The sequence below is a fragment of the Cnephaeus nilssonii genome (genome assembly GCF_951640355.1).
Source record: "Cnephaeus nilssonii genome assembly, chromosome: X".
NCBI lineage: Eukaryota > Metazoa > Chordata > Mammalia > Chiroptera > Vespertilionidae > Cnephaeus > Cnephaeus nilssonii.
The window spans coordinates 83,051,509-83,073,045 of NC_137071.1; the positions used below are offsets into that span (position 1 = coordinate 83,051,509).

At 41.7% G+C, this 21,537-nt stretch overlaps 1 protein-coding gene and 1 pseudogene across 2 annotated transcripts in view; one reads left to right on the forward strand and one right to left on the reverse strand.

Moving 5' to 3' along the window:
• HTR2C (5-hydroxytryptamine receptor 2C) overlaps positions 1-21,537 on the forward strand; it is a gene marked incomplete at both ends in the record, with an annotated part of 203,092 nt that overhangs the window by 52,470 nt on the left and 129,085 nt on the right. The gene's annotated exons all lie outside the window — the stretch shown is intronic.
• Positions 19,163-19,621, reverse strand: LOC307095496 (cyclin-G1-like; annotated as a pseudogene). Its single transcript has one exon. The product of its transcript is annotated as a cyclin-G1-like (transcript).

A 21,537-nucleotide genomic window follows, 5' to 3' on the forward strand; every position in this document is an offset into this window, starting at 1 on the left:
TAAAGATTAATTACATAGATTTATTGAAAATAGAATACTATTATTTCATCTATGGCCAAGAATTCTGACGGCCTTCATAGTTTATCTCTTTCCCAATTCCAAATACACATACTCTTCCTTTACTTTTATGTGTCTCTTTGTTCTTTGTTAAATGGTTCAGTGGAAGGTAATATGAGCCAAATATTATAAAAGGATAATAAAAATAAAGTAAAAAAATCAAGGGCTGCCAATTCTAAAGACAGCCATATATCATAAATAATGAACTGATAATTCTGTTATATAGCATTTAACAGTCTTACATGTTAAATACCTTTACAATTTAAAAGCACTTTCACATGTGGCATCTCATTTCATTATTATTATTTCTATGTATGACTTAATATTGCAATGCTGAAAGTTGGGTATGATTCGTTCCATTTTTAAAGATAAGAAGCTGGGGATTAAAGAGATTAGAAAACTATCGTAGCTCAGAAGTGGTAGCTCTGTCTGACTCCAAAGATTGAACTTTTTATACCATTTAATATGTACAGTGACACAAAGAGGAGGGTATGGGAAATAGTAACATTATTGGCATGTATCAGGGTATGATGGAGAATTGAGCGCAGCATCTGTAACCCAGTGTTCCTTTTCCCCTTAATTCTAATGACAACCAGAGAGGGTGATATGCTTTTGATAGTAAAACGTTTCACTGTTAACACTAAAACCGGGAATCATGTGCACCCTTGACCCTATTTTCTTTCCACTACACCATTCTTTTTGTTAAATTGTGTCCCTCTTAAATACAATCCACCTGTAGTTGGCCTAGGGTAAGTTATGGTGAAGACCATTTAATATAAGATTTTCTAATTATTACAAGTTCAGTTTCACTGATTAGGCAAGACTGTGATGTACATAATATAACTTTCATGGGTACAAAAGTGCCCACATATTCTACTTTTTGCCCTTAAATTAATTAAAGACTAAATTAATTGTTGTGCTATCAGGAATAAATAGGGCTAATGGTTTTAAAAAAGTACATTGTTCCATAAATGTTCTCACTTGTGAAGTTGATAACAAGTATTAATCAAGCTAAAGAAAGTTTGCCAACGTAGACAGTGTATGACTGAAATACCCATAGTCAGACTGGAATGAGGTCTGGTCTCATCAGTTAGGGAAAATGGACAAGCAATGTCCTACTGGTACATAACAGTAAAATTAACTTTGTACTTGTCACCTATACCGGAGGTTGCGGTATACATGTGTTAAGATAGGGTATTAGGAAGTCAGATACTTGAAATGGTTAGCCAGAATTTAATAAAATTATTTGCTTCCTTCATGTGATTTTAAATAGATCTAAGTGTTAATTTTGCAGTAGATTGATAATATTAACATAAGCATTGCCCTGTTATAATTTCAATGGTCCTGAAAGAATGGTTTGAACATCTCCATATTCCTCAGATAATTAGATAACTACTAGGTTATACCTAGAGTCTGAGAACTAGAAGAGAACTTAAAGTTCAAATAACTCAGCTTCCCTCATTTTATAGGTTCAGTGAGGTTAACTGTTTATTCTAATGACACAAAGGTAAGTAGTATGAGAACCAGCAGAGGAGTCTATATTTAGGTTCTGACCACTGAAGCATTCCAGCCTTTTAACACCAAGAGAGCTCTGTGCACTTAGGACTTCACAAGCATATCTAGCATTGATTCTGCCAGGAACTGGTTAATCATTGGTTAACCAATCAACAGTGGTTGGTATTTTCACGTGAGAAAATGTGTGTATTTCAACATGGCCTTCGATGACCAAAGTATTCAATCACATGTAATAATTTTTTAAATGGTAATGTGAATAAAAAGATACATAACTTCCAGTATTTGACTGATGTCAGGCCAGTACTATGTTGGCTACACAAAAGAATTTTCATATAGTACTTATATTCTTCGGTTTACAATTTAGTGAAAACCCAGTATATTTTCCATACAATGTTAAATACTATGTTATGGTATTAATTATCACATAAAAACACTACTTAACCATAATATGCTACTGTTGGTCACATTAAAGACAATGCATTATCTTAGTACTAAAAATAAATGTTCTCACTAAATCCTTGACTTCTAATATAAATTCATACAACTTAACAGAAGAAAGACAAACAATCCAATTAAAAAATGGGCAAAGGACATAAATAGACACTTCTCCAAAGTGGACATACAGATGGCCAAGAGACATATGAAAAAATATCAAAGTCACTAATCATCAGAGAGATGCAAATTAAAATGACAATGAGATATCACCTCATACCTGTCAGAATGGCTACTATCAACAAATCAACAAACGACAAGTGCTGGCAAGGAAATGGAGAAAAGGGAACTTTAGTACACTGCTGATGGGAATGCAGACTGGTGAAGCCATTATGGAAAACAGTTGCTATTAGTGAATTTCAAGGGATAAGAAACTTTAGTTTCAATATGTTAATTTCTCCATCAAGATGACATTTTTAGAAAAACAGTCTTTGCTACAGATCACTAATAATGAATGCCACTCAGAATGATAAAATAACAATAAGGTAAATCACAACATATAAACTTTCTGGCATTTGTTAGCATCGTTTATATCACCACTTAGTTACAAATGGTTTTTGGTTACAAATTGTTGGCATAAGCCATAAGTCTAATAGTCAAAATTCCTCCTCCCTGAAAAATAGAATTATTTCAATTACAAAGATTATTTCTTCCTTTTTGAGGGATATTAGAAAATTTAATACATATTTTGTTTTACCACAATGGGCAGAAAAATAAACTCATTTTAATATCTAAAAATAGATTAATAATAATTCATTAAATAAAAATAAATAGCAAGTATTATAGACTTGAATTTAGCAGTGTAAGCATAGGTTCTAGAAGTAAGTCCAGGTTTTATGTATATTTACATATATATATATATATATATATATATATATATATATATTCCATTATAATATTTGAAAGATACTAAATTAGAATTATACAAAAGCTTCTGAGAGGAATATATCAGTTCAGAAACCTCACTCACTAATTCATTCATTTATTCATTTGGATTAATATTCACTTAGGGACTATTGTGTATGAGGAACTAATTCTAGATGCTTGCCAATAAAATTGACATTCAAGCAGGTTCTCAAAGAATAACTGGGATTTTGACAGGCTGATAAGAAGTAGGACTTGACATTTCAGTCAGTGGGAATGATATAAAAATAAATGCAAATGCATGATATGATCAGGGAAATTAGCCCTGTGTAGTAAAAACTCTGCATATACCAATATTAGAGGAATCTAGAAAGTTAGTCAGATGTCAAATTATAATGCACCTTAAATTGCAAAATTCAAGTGAATTTGGAATTTACTATTTGGACTATAGAATACTATATTTTTTCTATTATAGCTTTTTGAAATCTGATTTTTATTTTAGAAAAAATAAGTTTTGTAGAATTACTGAATTTAATTAGAAAAATATTAGAGACAGCCATCTATATATATAAAAAGCCAGTGACCAGAATGCCATAATGAACGGAACGCCCAGTCACTATGACTCCCACTGTAGCCAGAGAACCAGCTGATGGGGGAGGTGGCTGGCCGGACAACCTCACGCAGCCCCTACCTCCAGCCAGCCCTGCCCCTGATCGGCCTCTCCCACCCCAATTGAGGACGGGGTAGCTGGCCAACCCCCCCATGGCCCTTCCCCCTGGCAGCCCTGCCTCGGATCAGCCCACCCCACCCCACCCCGATCAGCCTGCAGCCCCTGCCCCTAGCCAGCCCTGTCGTTGATCACCCCCCCACCTCAATAAGGGGTTGGGCCAGCTACCCCGTGGCTGGCCTCACCCCATATCGGCCCCCCACCCCGATCAGGGACAGGGCTCTCCAGTCAACTGCCTGTGGTTCCTCCTCCCAGCCGGCCCTGCCCCGAGTGGGCGCCCATTGGCATACAGCCCTTCTCCCCAGCCAGCTCTGCCCCTGATCAGCCCCCCAGCTCCAATCAGGGGCAGGGCTGGCCAGTCAACCACCCATGGACCCTCCTCCAGTCCTCTGGCCCCCGATCAGTCCCTGAACCCAATTTAGGGGCAGGGCCAGCTGGCCCACCAACCACAGCCCCTTCCCATGGCCAGCCCCGCCCCTGGTCCCCCCCCACCCCACACAGTCCTCCCCCCAGCCAGCTCCACCCCTTATTGGCCCCCACACACCAATCAGGGTTGGGGCCAGCCAGCCAAACAACCAGAGCTCCTCCCCATAGCTGACCTCACCCCCAATCGGCCCCCACCCCAATTAGGGGCGGGGCCCACCAGCCAATTGCCCACGGCCCCTCCCCCCAGTCAGCACGGCCCTTATTGAGCCCCGATCAGGGCAGGCTGGCTGGCCAACCTCCCGCCATCTCCTCCTCCTCACAGGCCCCACCCCAATTGGCCCCGATTGGGGCCGGGCCAGCCAGACCCCACCCATGCACAAATTTGTGCACTGAGCCTCTAGTCCTATCTAATAAAAGAGTAATATGCAAATTGACCATACCTCCACTACACCCACAAGCCACACCCACCAGCCAATCAGGGGCGAATATGCAAATAAACCCAACCAAGATGGCTGAGGCCACAGAGAGCAGGAGGGAGGATTGGGTTTCCCCAGAAATGGAGGAAGCCAAGCTTTCCGTCTGCCCTTGCTGGCCCAGGCCTCCACTCAATGGTACAATGTTTCAATTAAAGAAGATAAATAAATCCCAGATACCAGGGTCTCCACTTTGGTCGCCAGGTGGCATGGCCAACCTGAAAACCACCACAGGCTCCTCGCTCAGGCCACCCCATGCCCCAAGGGAACCCCCACCCTGATCCGGGACACCCTTCAGGGCAAACCTGCTGGCCCCCACCTGTGCACCAGGCTTCTATCCTATCTAATCCTATTTAATAAAAGAATAATATGCAAATTGACCATCACTCCAACACACAAGATGGCTGCCCCCATGTTGTCAGGGATGACTGCCCCCATGTGGACACAAGATGGCCACCACAAGATGGCTAGCAGGGGAGGGCAGTTGGGAGGGACCAGGCCTGAAAGGGAGGGCAGTTGTGAGCAATCAGGCCAGCAGGGGAGGGCAGTTGGGCGGGACCAGGGCTGCAAGGTAGGGCAGTTGGGGGCAATCAAGCCTGCAGGGGAGGGCAGTTAGGGGTGACCAGCAGAGGAGGGAAGTTGGGGGTGACCAGGCCTGCAGGGAAGGGCAGTTGGGGGGGGACCAGGCCTGCAGGGGAGAGCAGTTGTGGGGAACCAGGCCTGCAGGGGAGGGAAATTAGGGGAAAACAGGCTGGCAGGGGAGCAGTTAGGCATCAAACAGGCTGGCAGGGGAGTGGTTAGGGGGTGATCAGGCTGGCAGGCAGAAGCTGTTAGGGGCAATCAGAAAGGCAGGCAGGCGAGCAGTCCTGGATTGTGAGAGGGATGTCCGACTGCCTGTTTAGGCCCGATCCTACCAGGATCGGGCCTAAACGGGCAGTTAGACATCCCTTGAGGGGTCCCAGATTGGAGAGGCTGCAGGCTGGGCTGAGGTACACACCCTGCCCCCCGTGCACAAATTTCATGCACCGGGCCTCTAGTCCTATATAATAAAAGCCTAATATGCTAAGTGCCCAGTCGTCTGGTCATCCATTCAACCAATAAAAGCGTAATATGCTAATGATTTACTAAGGCTACTCAACCACTCACTATGACATGCACTGACCACCAGGGAGCAGACACTCTGACCTGTATGTTAGCTTGCTGCTGGGGTCTGGCTGGTCGGGACTGAGTGAGATGGGCCAGACATGCCCTGGAGCCCTCCCTCAGTCCCTCCCTGACTGGCCAACCTCCTGCATCCCTCCCCAGCCCCAATCATGCACCAGTGGTGTCACTCCACCTGGCCTGCACCCTCTCACAATCCGGGCTGAGGGACCCTCCCCCCCAGTGCACAAATTTATTGCACCGGGCCTCTAGTCTTTTATACACACCCATCCTTTATACATTTTCTGAAACTTTCTCACGTCACTATCATATCTGGAGGACTTTTTAATGTCTTAGATGTAAATCATGGCATCAGACTGACCCTGGTCCCACTTCAGATTGAAGGAGAATTTAAACACTAGCATTTACTGCTTTGGTAGTTTTTGGTTAACCATATACATTTTCTCTTAACTGCCCTTATTTTTCTTCTATGTTATATAAAAACAAACATGTATTCCAGACATCAGTAGACGGTAATAAGCTGAAAGTGTTCAATGCCTTACTGCATCATTTACATAAAAATAGATGTAACTATCAGAACTCTAAACTATAGGCATGGTCTTTGTGATAAAGACAAAGAACAATCTAACTTATAAATTAATCTAAAGTATTATCTATTATTGATCATGTAGTACATACTGGTCAATTCCATGGAAGCAAGTTTTTTTTTAAAAAAAATGTCTTTATTGATTTTAGAGAGAGGGGAAGGGAAAGGGAGAGAGATATAGAAACATTGATGAGAGAGCAACATCAATCAGCTACCTCTTGCCCCGACTGGAAATCAAACCAGCAGCAGTGACCTCTTGGTGAATGGAATGACACTCAACCAACTGAGCCACACTAGGTGGGTGGGAAGCAAGTTCTTATAGCAGTTTATTTAGCCTTTTTATCACTGAAGCAACTCACATATCATTAAAGAATATGACTCAATAGGCCCGTGTGTCCGTGTGTGTGTGTGTGTGTGTGTGTGTGTGTGTGTGTGTTAGCTCAAGTCACAGAGGGACTCAGGGGAGCCTACCAAGCAGTGGGTAACATAAGACAGCAGTGAAAGAATTTATCGAGCCCATATTAAGTGACTGAGAGTATTTAGCAGTCTTTATTATGCAGTGGAGAAGAACAGACCTACATATTAACATAGCTACCACAGCCAAATTTATATTTTTCCACCTCAAGTATCTAGTGCTAATCTTTTTCCTCTGGCTTTTCTGTGTTGTCTAGGCATACAGCATTAACTAATAACCATTTTAAGACACCTGTTAAGTTCATAGTAGAAATTCCAATCTGAATTATACATGTTCTCTCCAAAGTTCATCATCAATGCATACAAGAGAAAGAAAGCATTAATTTGCATGGACTCTAGGATAGAAAGGAATGCAAGATCATTTGTTGTAGTAGATATGGTATCTGGATGTAGTAAAATGAAATCCAATCAGGAGTAGCTTTTCTACACTGTTCAATATTTGTGGTGACATATTTGCCTCCATGCCAGCAAGGTATACTTTACTTAGATTTGTCTAATTTTTATGAGTTAGGTCCAAGTTAAATATTGAATTCCTGATAGAATTTGGGCATTTGAGGACAGCTATAATCACTTAGACAAATTCTAACTATGCAGTTAGGGGTGACCAGGCCTGCAGGGGAGGGCAGTTGGGGGTGAACTTTTGTTAGGAAAAACTGTGTGTGTGTGTGTGTGTGTGTGTGTGTGTGTGTGTGTGTGTGTGTGTATTCAAATGAGCTATCTTAATTTTATTATATTTAATAGACTTTATTTTTAGAGAAGTTTTAGGTTCATAGCAAAATTGAGTGGAAATTACAGAGTTCCCATATATTTTCTGTCACCACACACGCATAGTCTCCCGTGTTATCAACATCTCCCACCAGATGTACATGTTACAACTCATGAGCCTGCATTGAATTTCTATACCACCCAGAGTCCATAGTTTACTTTAGGGCTCACCCTTGGTGTTAAACACTCTGTGGGTTTGGACAAATGTATAGTGATATACTGTACATCCATCATTATACTATCATACAGAATGTTTCTCTGCCTTAAAATTGCTTTGTGCTTCAAATATTTATCTTTGTCTCCCCCTACCAACCACTGAGCTTTCTTATTGTCTCCATGGAACCTTTTCCAGAATGTCATATAGTTGGAACAATACAGTATGTAGCCTTTTCAAATTGACCTCTTTCACTTAACAATATGCATTTAAGCTTCCTCCATGTTTTTCATGGCTTGATAGGTCATTTCTCTTTTTCCCCATGGGATTAATTTTTTAAATTTTTATTAAATTTATTGATATAACATTTATCCTATATAATAAAGAGGTAATATGCAAATTGACCATCGCTCCAACACACAAGATGGCCACCCCCATATGGTCAAAGATGCCCCCCCCATGTGGACACAAGATGGCAGGCAGGGGAGGGCAGTTGTGGGCGATCAGGTCAGCAGGGCAGTTGGGAGGGATCATGCCTGCAAAAGAGGGCAGTTGGGGGGACCCAGGCCTGCAGGGGAGGGCAGTTGGGGGGACCAGGCCTGCAGGGGAGTGCAGTTGGGAGGGACCAGGCTGGCAGGGAAGGGCAGTTAGGGGTGACCAGTCCAGTAGGGGAGGGCAGTTAGGGGCAATCAGGCCAGCAGGGAAGCAGTTAGATGTCAATCAGGCTGGCAGAGGAGTGGTTAGGGGGTGATCAGGATGGCAGGCAGAAGCAGTTAGGGGCAATCTGGCAGGCAGGCAGGCAAGCGGTTGGGAGCCAGCAGTCCTGGATTGTGAGAGGGATGTCTGACTGCCCGTTTAGGCCAGATCCCAGAATCGGGCCTAAATGGGCAGTTGGACATCCCTCTAGGGGTCCCAGATTGGAGAGAGTGCAGGCTTGGCTGAGGGTAACACACACCCCCCATGTACAAATTTTGTGCACTGGGACTCTAGTATATATATACAAAAGCCCAGTGACCATTACGGTGGAATGACCAGAACAACTGGGACAACTGGTGGCTATGACATGCACTGCGGCAGCCAACCAGCCTCATCCAGGCCCTGATCACCCCCACCCCCCTCCCTCCATCCCCCACCATACCACCCTACCACACCACCCCCACCCCCTAGCCAGTCTGGCCCAATCGGCCCTCAACAGGAGGAGGAGCTGAAGTGGGGAGAACAGTAGGCAGCAGCTTGGCTGGAGTTGCAGTGGCAGCGGTGGCACATACACTACAGCCTCCCAAGCCCTGAGTCCTGGGGATGGGGGGTGGGGCCAGCAACAGGGAGCACCAGCTGGTCCAGCCACTGAACCTCCATGCCCCCAGCTGTCATTGCCATGCCTGGGGACCACCAGCAATGGCCATGCCACCTGATCCCCAAGAAGAGCTGCTGTCGCTGGCAGGCCCCAGGTCCCAGTCACATATGGACTGGGAGGAAGGGGATGACAAAGCAGTGATGCCAAATGGGGTGAGGCTGTGAGGCCGTCACCACAGGCAGGAGAATCTGGCCAGGGGCTGGGCATGGGGTCTGAGGAAGCGGAACCCTGGGAACTAAGCTTAAACCCTGCCCAGCCTCCACCCATTGACATGGAAACTGCATCCACAGGTAAGGTGGATGCAGCAATCCCACATATGGCATCAAGGACCTGGGTCCCCAAAATGCCCCCTCCCCACAGGGTGCCTCTGCACCTTCCTCATGTTCCCCACCTTGAGTACCAATCTCCCCCCCCCTCTCAGCCCCCACATACCCCACTTTGCCACAGGTGGCTATAAATGTTAGCAGATCCTTCAAAAATCTGAATTTCATTTTCCCAAAGACTTGGAAGAAAACAAAATACTATTAATTCTTTTATTTAATGATCATCATTATTTTGGCTTTTAAAATGGTCCTCAGAGGCAAACCGCAGCACCTGGCCCTGGAGTGCCTGTGTACAAGTTTCTTCCTTCTGCCAAGGGGTTGGGGCTGCCAGGGGGTTGTTAGGGGCCTCTTGGCCAGTTGTGATGGTTTCGGGGGGCATGTTTGTGCACAGCATGCGTGCCAGCAACCAGGACGCTGACAACAAAGTGAAGGGCAGGCCTGCTGCCCCTAAACTTGGCTCTGTCCCTGGCAGAGAGGTGACTTTAACTTGCCCTTACCTTTTCCCTCCATGAATTGCCACACCCTACTCCCGCATGGTCCCCCCTCCCATCCTCCATTTCTCCCTCTTTTAATGCAGGAAACAGAAATCCCAGGGTGTGTATGTCTAATTCAGGAGGGACAGCATTGCCAGAGGGCTGGGGGTGCCTTTCTTTTCTTCCCAGCTGCCAGGATGCAGGGAACATCGAGTCTTGCAGGGTACATTGAAATTTGTAACCCCTTCAAGTGGCCAGCCTGGCTGTGGTGTTACCTGACTTGGGTGGGGAGTGGGTGAGGTTCAGCTTACCAGCATTCTGGACTCTCCTGGGTTTTTGAAAATTGCCCTGGGTTCAGCCTCACTTCACCTGACTCCCCTGCTTCCATATCAGAGTGTGGGTGCCCACAGGGGACCAGGGAGTCTGAGGCATCCTGGCCCAGGGTTGCAGGAGGCATGTTCAGGGAGGAGCCACCAGCCTGGTAGTGCTGTTTTTCTAGGCACTGGGGTAGAGGGTGCTGTGTTGTGGGTCCTGAGGAAGCTTTGTTGTGGTGGAATGGGAGTGTGTAGTTTTGGAAATATAGCTTTCCAAGGCCTGGGGTGGTGGGTGCTCCGGGCGGAGAGGAAAGGCAGCAGGACAGGCCTTCTCGCTCTTGGCAGCTGATTTAGGGGAACCCCTTTCTTAAGCCAGCACCTCTTACTGGTCATGTGGCATGGCCTTAGGCAGCTTTAACTGCTCCAGTACAAGATTTGAACTGAGAGAAGGAGGTTTGAAGAATGCGTTGAATAAAATGGCAACATTCTGAAGGGAAGAGAAAAAGTAACCATCTTACAAGCAAAAAAAAGAAAAGAAAGATGTAAATCTTAAAATCCCATTTGTCCTATGTTAATTATTATATGAGAGTTTGGGGGTAAGGGTGAGGGGTGAGGATAAGACTAAGATGGCTGCCTAGCCTGTCTTTCAACTTCTTCATCTAAGTAAATTGAAAACAAAACTCTTTATCATTGCACATGAAGATGGCAAAAGATAATCGGTAAATAAAGGAACCACTTTTTGTTGGATTACCATTATCATTCTTTGATGAGGGTAGGTTCAGAACCTATATCCACCATCATCAAAGTAAATGATTTATTTACTAGAGGTCCAATGCATGAAGATTCATGCAAGAATGGGCCTGCCTTCCCCTGGCTGCCAGCACTGCCTTCACTCTGGCTGGAGCTGCCTTTCTGCCTTGGCTCCAGCCCAGAGCCACCTTTAACCCTTTGCACTCGCTTGCTTTTTTCTCGATTCCTTTATTCTAATGATAACCGTGTCGAGTCACATTCGATATCCGAGTGCAAAAGGTTAAGCCTTCCCATGCTGTCCAGAGGCCTGGAGCAGCTGGGGCGGTGTGGAATGCCTGCTTCGTTGCCATGGCAATGACGCAAGCGTTCCGCCCCCAGCCACTAGGAGCCTGCATATGCAAATTAACCCGCCATCTTTGTTGGGTTATTTTGCATACTCACTTCTGATTGGCTGGTGGGTGTCGCAAAGGTACGGTTAATTTGCATCTTTCTCTTTTATTAGTGTAGATAGACATGGCCTACCTCCCATTAGTGTCACCAGGGTCAGGTGAATTAAGGAAAGGAAGCCAAGTGCCCAGTGTTCAGTAATACTATCCACTAAAATGAATTGCTATTTATACAATGTTTACAACAACTCTGACTGTCACAAAGAGGCACTTACAATTTTCAACATCATCATCATAATTATTATTGTAGAAATATTGTACTTTGTTAGCTGTCATAGAGGTTTCCTACCCTAGGCAACAAATTTATCTATATAAAAGCTTAATATGCAAAGTGTCCCCTTGGGAGATTGACCTACCAGGAGTTCAATCACTCAGTATGATGTGTGCTGACCATGAGGGGGTGGCGTGGAATGAAGGAAGGCCCTGATCAGACCTGATCACTGGCCAAGCCTAGGGACCCTACCCATGCACAAATTTTGTGCACCAGGCCTCTAGTTAGTTAACAAAATTATATGTTTCAAGTGCACAACTTTATAATACAGCATCTCTATATTCTATTATGTGCATGTGATCTTAATTTTAAAAGACCACTGTAGTTTCCTTAAATTTGAGTACATTTTCTAAGCCACAGAGAGTCTGTGGTGAAAGCAGTATTGCAATGAAGTATAGGGACAAAAAGCATCTCCCCAATTACAAAATGCCCCATTTTGAAAATGTTTGTACCATATTCCTGAGAGCAATACCTAATAAATTATTTTAAATTACAGCATTGTAATTTTGGAATTAGCAAGAGGGATTTTGCAGTAGCATTATGGGAGCTATCAGGTGAATATTTAGCACTGACTCTGATGTATTCATATGTCATTTTAGCTGTATGAAGTTCCAAATACAAGATAATAAGCTTTCTTAATTTTCTCTTTGACTTGAACAAATAGGAGTCTCTGTGAAAGCTAACTTCAAAGTCTGATCTAATGATACTATTAGAAACAGTGATGAGAAATAAGAGAGCGAGGTCAGGAGCTTTTGAACAAAGTTTCTGGGCTATTTCCTGACACTTCCGTTAGATATATGAGCTAATTAAGTACCAAAAAACGGGGGGGGGGGGGGGAGGGCAGACATCTTAAAATGTGCCATAGACTTTCACAATTCTACTTTTTCTCAAAAATATGCTTCAATATTTCCAAAGAACCAAATTAATTGCAAGAAACTCCTTTGTCTACCTAACTAAACTCAAGCCATTATGTAGCCCATGATGACATTTCAACATGAGGGCCCTTACTTGCTTCAAGTTTTGCTCAGAATGATGCTTTAGCTTTACATTTTGTGGTCTTATTTTATTGATACATTCTACTTAGGATTTTGTTTGTTTGTTTGTTTGTGTGTTTTTTTTATCAACATTGCTGTGGAGAGGGCAGATTATCATCCCTCTCTTTTATTCTTCCTTTAAGAGAAAGATAAATCAAGCCACTTAAATGTTGTCTATTCACCTGTCTTTTCAAGAATTCAAAGGAGCACCTAAAATGTACTGGGCCGTGTGTTGAGTAAGTGTACCCCTTTGCTTGTAGAAGTAGTAATGGGGGAGCCCTGACCGGTTTGGCTCAGTGGATAGAGCGTCGGCCTGCGGACTGAAGGGTCCCAGGTTCGATTCCAGTCAGGGGCATGTACCTTGGTTGCAGGCACATCCCCAGTAGGGGGTGTGCAAGAGGCAGCTGACCTGTGTTTCTTCCTCATTGATGTTTCTAACTCTCTATTCCTCTCCCTTCCTCTCTGTAAAAAAATTAATAAAATATATATTTTTTAAAAAGAAGTAGTAATGGGGGAAATTGACAGAGTAGGTGATAATTTTAATACAATGTAGAATAATTACAAAGTAAGAATTATGTCAGAGTTTCTTGTGAACACAAAGGAAAGTAGATAATGAGGAAGGGGAAGGGTTTCAGAAGTGGCTTTGTGGAGGTGGTGACAAATAAGCTGGTGATATTGTATCTCAAACTCAGGTTTGTCTGGTTTCAAAGTTTATGTTCATTCTGTGAGAATATAGTAGAGGTTGCAAAGTGCTTAGCCAGCATTTAATGTTGCTGAACAATAAGGTTCTCAATCTAAGAATAACATGTTTCTATTTACCATAAGGTTGTTGGGATAAAAAGAATAAAATCATTAAGAAATAGTTCCTATCAAAATGATGTTATGTTAAAATTGTAGATAATTACTTTCTGTTTTTGCAAAATTTTGCAACAGCCAAGAGACATTAAAGTGATCAAAAGAAATAAACTAAAATTTTACAATCCTTCAGCTTTCATATATGGACTACGGGGTAAATATCTGTAATCTATTGTTTAGGATGAGAAAAGTAAAAAAATAACTTTTAAAATAATGTTACCCTAGCCAGTTGGGCTCAGTGGGGCACACACAGCTGTTGCTCTATCCCTGGCCCGGGTTGGGGTGTGTGTGGGAGGCAACCAATAGACGTGAGGACACATTGATGTTTCTCTTTATCTCACCCTCCCTTCCACTCTCTACTATAAAAATCAATTGAAAAATATCCTCAGATAAGGATTAACAAAAACATTTTTAAAAATAAATAATTGTTCACACCAAAAAACTGTAGAATGCGGATTAATTTTATGTGCTCTTAACTGACAAGTAATCTAATCTATTGAACCATAGCATCCTATGCTAGTTGTCCCTGGAAAACATTCAACTGGTATTTCCAGAGATTTGTTTCAGTAACATAAATTTCAGGTACAAAGTATTTTAAAAAGCTATGACAGTCCTTGGTCTTATATCTGCTTCCCTTACATTCTTGCCCTAGGCAATACTTGCCTTAGGCAGTACATCCACTTTCCTATTTTCAGTTACTATCTGTTGATGACACCAAATTCTAAAATCCAGGTCATAAACGTTTCCTATACTTTAAGCCTTTTCTTTTCCTACATTTTAAGCTTTTTTATGAATATGTCAAGATGACAGCTTATCTGTTTGTGACAAAGCTATGCAAAAATAAAAAGCTGATCAACAACCAGGGAACAAAATATGATGGTTGAAAGTTAGAATGTAGCCAAATAGTTCATTTAATCTGGAAGAGACAGGCAAGACAGGAACTGAGATTCACCAGAGGTACCAGTGGGTTAAAGGAGACTTTTTGTTGTTATGCTTATCCTGGTGTGTCCCATGGGTACCAAAGTGCTTAATTTTTTCTTGCCTTTTTTTGTTCCCTGCCTACTTGATCCTCAAACTTTGGCACATGATTCATCTCTTCCTTAGGTGTAGACATACAGCTTCATTCCCAGGTTAACCTTTGTTGCCTCCTTGACCAGGGTCCATGGACTTCTCTTCTAATATAGTTCTACAGTCTGTCTATCATTACCGCTCTGTACCTGCCTTTGCCATTTCGTGTCTTTAATTCCAAATTTGAAGCATAATTTTCATCACATAAAAAAAGTCTAGAAAAATTCCCATACCTCACCCCAAAGTGATTATATGATAACTAGAGGCCTGGTGCACAAAATTCATGCACTAAAGGGGGTCCCTCAGCCTGGCCTGTGCCCTCTTGCAGCCCGAGAGCCCGCGGGGTATGTCCGACTGCCACAGAGGTGGGAGAGGATCCCGCCACCACCCCTGCACTCGCCAGCAGTGAACCGGCTTCTGGCTGAGCGGCATTTCCCCTCTAGAAGTGCACTGACCACCAGGGGGCAGCTCATGCATTGAGCATCTGCCCCATGGTAGTTAGTATGCGTCATAGTGACTGGTCATTCCACCATCAGGCCAAAACCAGCTCTCCGACATCCCCCGAGGGGTCCTGGATTGTGAGAGGGTGCAGTCCAGGCCGAGGGACACCACTGGTGTACATCAGGCCGGGGAGGAGTGCAGGAGGTTGGCCAGTCAGGGAGGGACCGCAGGAGTGCTCCAGCTTGTGTCCAACCCATCTCACTCAGTCATGATTGGCTGGACCCCAGCAGCAAGCTAACCTTCAGAGTGCCTGCCCCTGGTGGTCACTGGACACTTAGAATATTAGGCTTTTATTATATAGGATAATCCAGCTAAAATGTATAGTTTTTAAAAATTTTAAAAACAAATTTATATAAATATTTTAAAGTACATTATTCAGAATATTAATAAAATGGAGAAAATGTGCCATAGTAAGACTAATAGACTGCTTATGTCACAGACAGGATGGCTAAGTGTGTTCTTGGAAACAGAATTCTGGGAAGTTTAGATTAAGCCTCTGATCAGGTTTGACTATAGGACACTGCCAAAGTTGCTTTGCCTTCCCCACACCAGGCAAAATAGTTCTCTGTTGCCTGTCATTCCCTACAATTCCAATGATAAAAAGTTAATTTTAATTCTACATGCCTAATTAAAACACAGATGCTGTTAATGGGAGAAAAAGGTTTGAAAGTAAAGAAAGTGTCCAAAGACTAATTTGATATTTTCATAATTTCCTCCAGACCTCTTTGTATGTGTCTTTTAGAAGATTAACATGCTAATGTTTATAGAATGCTTTAAAGCCTTTGGATAACAAAAGAGATCTAAGTATTACAATGACAATAGTGATATAGTAAAATGTTCAAAGAACATATGGTTGTCACATATACATATGGTACACTCATATTGTAGAAACCCTTACATATTTCCTCTTTATTTTGCATGGCATTTTTCTCTCTTAAGTTTTTGGCAATGTCTGCCTTATGGAAAACACAGGGTTATGGTAATATGTTCCCATTGCAGGCATTCATTACGAAGATTTAATTCACTGAAAAATATGTTGGCATATTATATATGCAGTTTGCCTATAAAGGCTAAATACTTTTTGTCAGTATATTTCTAAATGCATATTCTCAATAGAAGATATGTTATTGCAGGAAGCTTCTTCCTAGGAAATTTTTTCTGTCAAGCTATTACTTGTTTTCAGACTACGCCTTCATTAATCATCCATTAACAGCCACCAGTTTATGATCCAAACATTCAAGGTTCCTCCTGGTAAAACAACTATTTCTTCCTAGTGTCATTTTTACCTAATGCTCTATGCAGCCACAATTTTTAAATTATTTTTAGTCCCACTACCTTCTCTTCTGTCTCTTACTATTCTGTGAATGGTTATTTACTCAACAAAATTGATTTTCCATAGAAATAAAGCATTATCTGGGGGTGGTAGCCACCCCAAAATTCTGTGGCTTCTTCCTTGGTTACTCTAATCCCTTATATGGTTTATATATTTAACAAACCTATATGATGAAAGCCAGGCCATATTATTTGAAGACATTCTCCAGTAGTTTAGACAGCCAGCATATATTCAAAGAGAATTGTGAAAATGCCATCATGGTTAATCCCAAATAACCTGTTAGTGAATTGAAGTAACTGATAATCATTTCCAATCTCCCCAAGTAATACCAGTTTATACATTGAATTATGATGGTAAATAGTGGATATTTTGTTACATAAGAGTAAAAACATCAAATAGTATAACCCATATTTGCATATTTTACCAGACAGAGATCTTTTAATATTTAAGTATATGATTAATTGATTTTTTTTAAATTACACTGTAGAGTTAAGTCAAAAAGGACTTTACAGTTTCATGTAATTATATTCTTTGCATTCATAAAAAACAGCCATGCCACTATGCAAATTAAAATTACGCCCCCCCAAAATCATATATATCCAAATATATTTCATGATCTCTTGTATTAATACACTAGAGGCCTGGTGCACAAAATTTGTGCATGGGGGGGTTGTCCCTCAGCCCAGCCTGCACCCTCTCCAATCTGGGACCCCTCGAGGGATGTCTGACTGCCCATTTAGACCTGACCCAAGTAGGATTGGGCCTAAACAGGCAGTCAGACATCCCTCTCACAATCCAGGACTGCTGGCTCCCTACTGCTAGCCTGCCTGCCTTCCTGATTACCCCTGCTTCTGCCTGCCAGATCACCCCCTAACCACTCCCCTGCCAGCCTGCTTGCCCCTAACTGGCCTCCCTTGCAGGCTTGGTCCCTCCCAACGGCCCTCCCCTGCTGGCCATCTTGTGGTGGCCATCCTGTGTCCACATGGGGGCAGCCATCTTTGACCACATGGGGGCAGCCATCTTGTGTGTTGGAGTGATGGTCAATTTGCATATTATTCGTTTATTAGATAGACTAGAGGCTTGGTGCACAGGTGGGGGCCGGCAGGTTTGCTCTGAAGGGTGTCCCGGATCAGGGTGGGGGTTCCCTTGGGGCATGGGACAATTTGTATATTAACCTTTTATTATATAGGATATACACTGAGTGGCCAGATTATTATTCATTCAGAGATCATAATAATCTGGCCACTCAGTGTATATCCTTTAGTTCCAAAACATTATGGTAGTTGGTTAGGTTACTACTGCCAACTCAAAGTTAACTCCGATATAATAAAAATATTGAAATATATCAGCCTTTTGGAAAAACTGAAACATTATCTACAAAACGTGGTCTAAAAATGTATAAGATATACTGTGGTTCTTTGGTTTATTTTCCAATGCATGTTTATCCATAACATGATGTCAAAATTTAATACAACAATTCCGGATGGACTCAGGCTACACGTTGCACTGAGTAACTGTTTATAGCACTTTTAACACTTTAGATCTCCTTATTCTCACTGACTTAATAGACAATCCTGAACACTACCTCAGCAACCTCATGATTATGAAGATACATATTTATTTAAGACTTTCTGCTGGCACAGTAGGGGCAATTAGTGAAAGTATATTATCTTCATTTTGAACAAAATTCTAAATTAGAAGCAGTGGCAGTTTTATAAAGACAGCCCTTAGTAAAAACTTTTGGAGTGTTAAATCACCAAGTTTTCAGAATGATGTAAATTTGAGTCACTAATACAATAATACTAATTTTCTCAATGAGCCTAGATGGAAGCAGTGGATTTTGTATAAAAACTTTTTTCTTGGACAAAGCCATCACCTGTTTTTTTAGAAAAAAATATTAAAGGTAAATTAATATGACAAATTTACTAGGTATGTAGTTTTGCTTTAAGTAAAATGCCTTCAAATTTAAATGTAATTCCCATGTGGCAATGAAGTGCACATCTCTGGGTAATCTATTACTTGAATTACACATGCTAAGAAACCATTTTCACTGCTTAAAATAGTAACCATTATTATGCCTTAAAAGTGCATTTGTAAAATGTTGGTTTTGAGGCAAATCTCATCATTTAAAATATAAATTTAAATTGAGTAAGATACCTTTTTTAAAAAAATCCTCACTAAAGGATATGTTTTTATTGATTTTTAGAGAGAGAGAGGAAGGTAGAGAGAGGAAGAGAAAGAGAGAAACATTGATGTTGATCGGTTATTCAGTTGCCAAACTTTTGGTGTATGAGAAATGCTCCAACCAACTGAGCCAGCCAACCAGAGTCTAGATTACCCTTCTTTTTTTTAAAAAAAAAAAGAAAACAACTTATCTTTATTGTTGAGAGTATTATATACGCCCTCCCCCATTTAAAAATGTTACCCTTTTTAATACCACATAAATATATTGATCTGATATGGAAATTGGATCAATTTTAGAAATAAAGATTCCCAGACATATTAACATTTCACATTATGTTCTTAGCTTTGTTTGTATGCCTCAGATGAATTCAAATTTAGGCATTATTCCACTACAGAGTAATGTTAATTAGGCAGTTTTCCCAGATCTGAGAACATCAATGTTAATCTAGTTGTGATGTTTTAAGGTTTCATAGCTTAAATCTACTGTAATTTTGTGGAATACATAGCTCAGGATTGTGGAAAATGGCTTCAGAGAAGAGTTTTTGTTGCTGCAATAATCCAATTAAGGAATTGTTGGGAGGGGCATTATTCTGTCATAACTATGATTCAATTGTTGTGCAGTTCACCCAGAAACAATACATTTTGACTTCTGAGCATTTGGTTCAGAACACTTGTTTGATGAATATTCAGTTAAACACTTGGCTACGAACTCTTGCCAGAAGGTCAAATCTCTGCCATTTATCTTGGAATGTTTCTAAAGCTATTCTACTTTTGTTCACTCTACACACTTAGTGCTTGGATCTCCAATGCAATGATAGACAATGCCAACACAAAAGGCTGAGATTTAGAAAATGTGATCTTGCAATGGAATGCTTTGAGCTTCTAGTCTTTCAAAACTAAGGTTATTCCTCCTTTCAAATGGCAAGTTTTCTTGAATGAGTGAATAGAGTTGCAGAATTTGAAAGGCAGAAGTAGCTTTGACTTTCCAACACTCCTCCAACACAGTCTTTTCTATTCTCATTGAGTCTTAAACTGTGAACCTATACTCCCTTATTTGGATCAAGTCACTTGCCAATAGACATTCCTTTCCACTTTTATTGATTTTATAGCCATGTAGAAGCAGCTCAGTCCTACACATCCAGGGTGCTTGGGCTGCATCTTCATTTTGGACAGGAATCTGTCCAGTACATTCACAGCTAGAGAAAGTCAAAGCCAAAGAACTGACTTAGACTAAGAAGATCTTTTACTTCAGAGTTCCTTAGTCTTGCAGTCACTCTGCAGCCATCATCATGTGCAGATTCAATCTCAAACCACAAACCTTTGGCTGAAAATTTGACTCCTGTTCCAAGGAGGCCTTCAGCTGGTGTAGCAGTTTCTTTTTTTTTCTTTTCAGTCTATAGTGAGTTTCTTTATGGGCCAACAGTTCTTTTGAGTCCTAATTTCTATGTCCAACAGTTCTTTATGTGTACATAACAGCAATGATATTTCAGTTTTGGATGGTGGACAAATGGTGGTAATGCAGTTCCGACCCTCTCTGGTTTGGTCCTGGGCAACCTGCAGTGATGCACATCTGCTGACTGCTAGTATGGCAAGGCATCATCAGCGTCTTCCATCTCTGGACTGTTTCTCTTCTGTCTTCATGGCTGGAGCACTCCTGTCAATTCCTCTCTGTTGCAGGAATCCACATGGTCTCGGAGTTGTTTTCTGAAAATATACAAACATATTCTCAACTAAAAGTTAATAAAGGAAGCTTTTCTATAAATTTGATTTGCGATCCTTTTTCATTTTTTGCCCAAACGATTTTCCTTTGGCTTGTTTTGACACCATGTGTGTTTTACCTGGGTGTCTTGCTGTTAGCATTACAAATGAAAGTTAATTTTCTAAAGTAAAATTTTTCTAGATGTAATTTATTTACAGGATATTTTTCCTTACATGATATTCTTCTACTATCCCCCCTGTTTTGGTTTAAATATTGGGAGGCTTTTGGAAATTTTATGCTCTAATCTTGATAGCTTTTAAATTTTACTTTTTTTGCACTAAAATGTGACTGCTTTAGGTTCATTATATGTTACAAAATTTTATTTTTTTAAATATATTTTATTAATTTTTTACAGAGAGGAAGAGAGAGGGGTAGACAGTTAGAAACTTTGATGAGAGAGAAACATCGATCAGCTGCCTCCTGCACACCCCCTACTGGGGATGTGCCCGCAACCAAGGTACATGCCCTTGACCGGAATCGAACCTGGGATCCTTGAGTCCGCAGGCCGACTCTCTATCCACTGAGCCAAACTGGTTTCGGCTTGTTGTTGTTACACAATTTTAGCATGAGTTGAACTACCAATAAAAATTTTAGTTAACACTTTAGGTACAGCTTTTTTGTCCAGTACAATTAATTTTTCTAGAATATTTGCTTATTTCGATTGGCCAATTTGAATTAGTCTGAAAACTTGACTACTATTTTACTGTCAAATTTAATACTCTAACAACCATCTTATTTTACCCTGTAAATATTAGTGGAGAGGATTACTTGCCTTCTTGAGTAGGCCCTGAGCATTCCTGGTGCTAGGCTGGATTTAGATATCAAAGACCCCAGTTCCCCGCATCATGGGTGCAAGACATCTCCATCAAGTCTTGTTTCAGTGAGAGGGCAAATGCTGTCGGCCAAGTCTCTGTTACCTGGGTTCCGATTTGAGCTGGGCATGGGAAGCAAAGCAGCCATGAAGGCAGGAGACCTTGATTTCACTAATTTGTGGAATATAATGAACGGCATAGACTGATGAACAAGAACAGATCCAGAGACTGAGAAACATCGATCAGATCTTTAAACCTCAGGGAAGGAGGGAGTTGGTGGGAGAAAGGGGGAGAGATCAACCAAGGGACTTGTGTACATGCAATAAGCCTAATCAATGGACACAGACAACAGGGGGGCGGGGCATG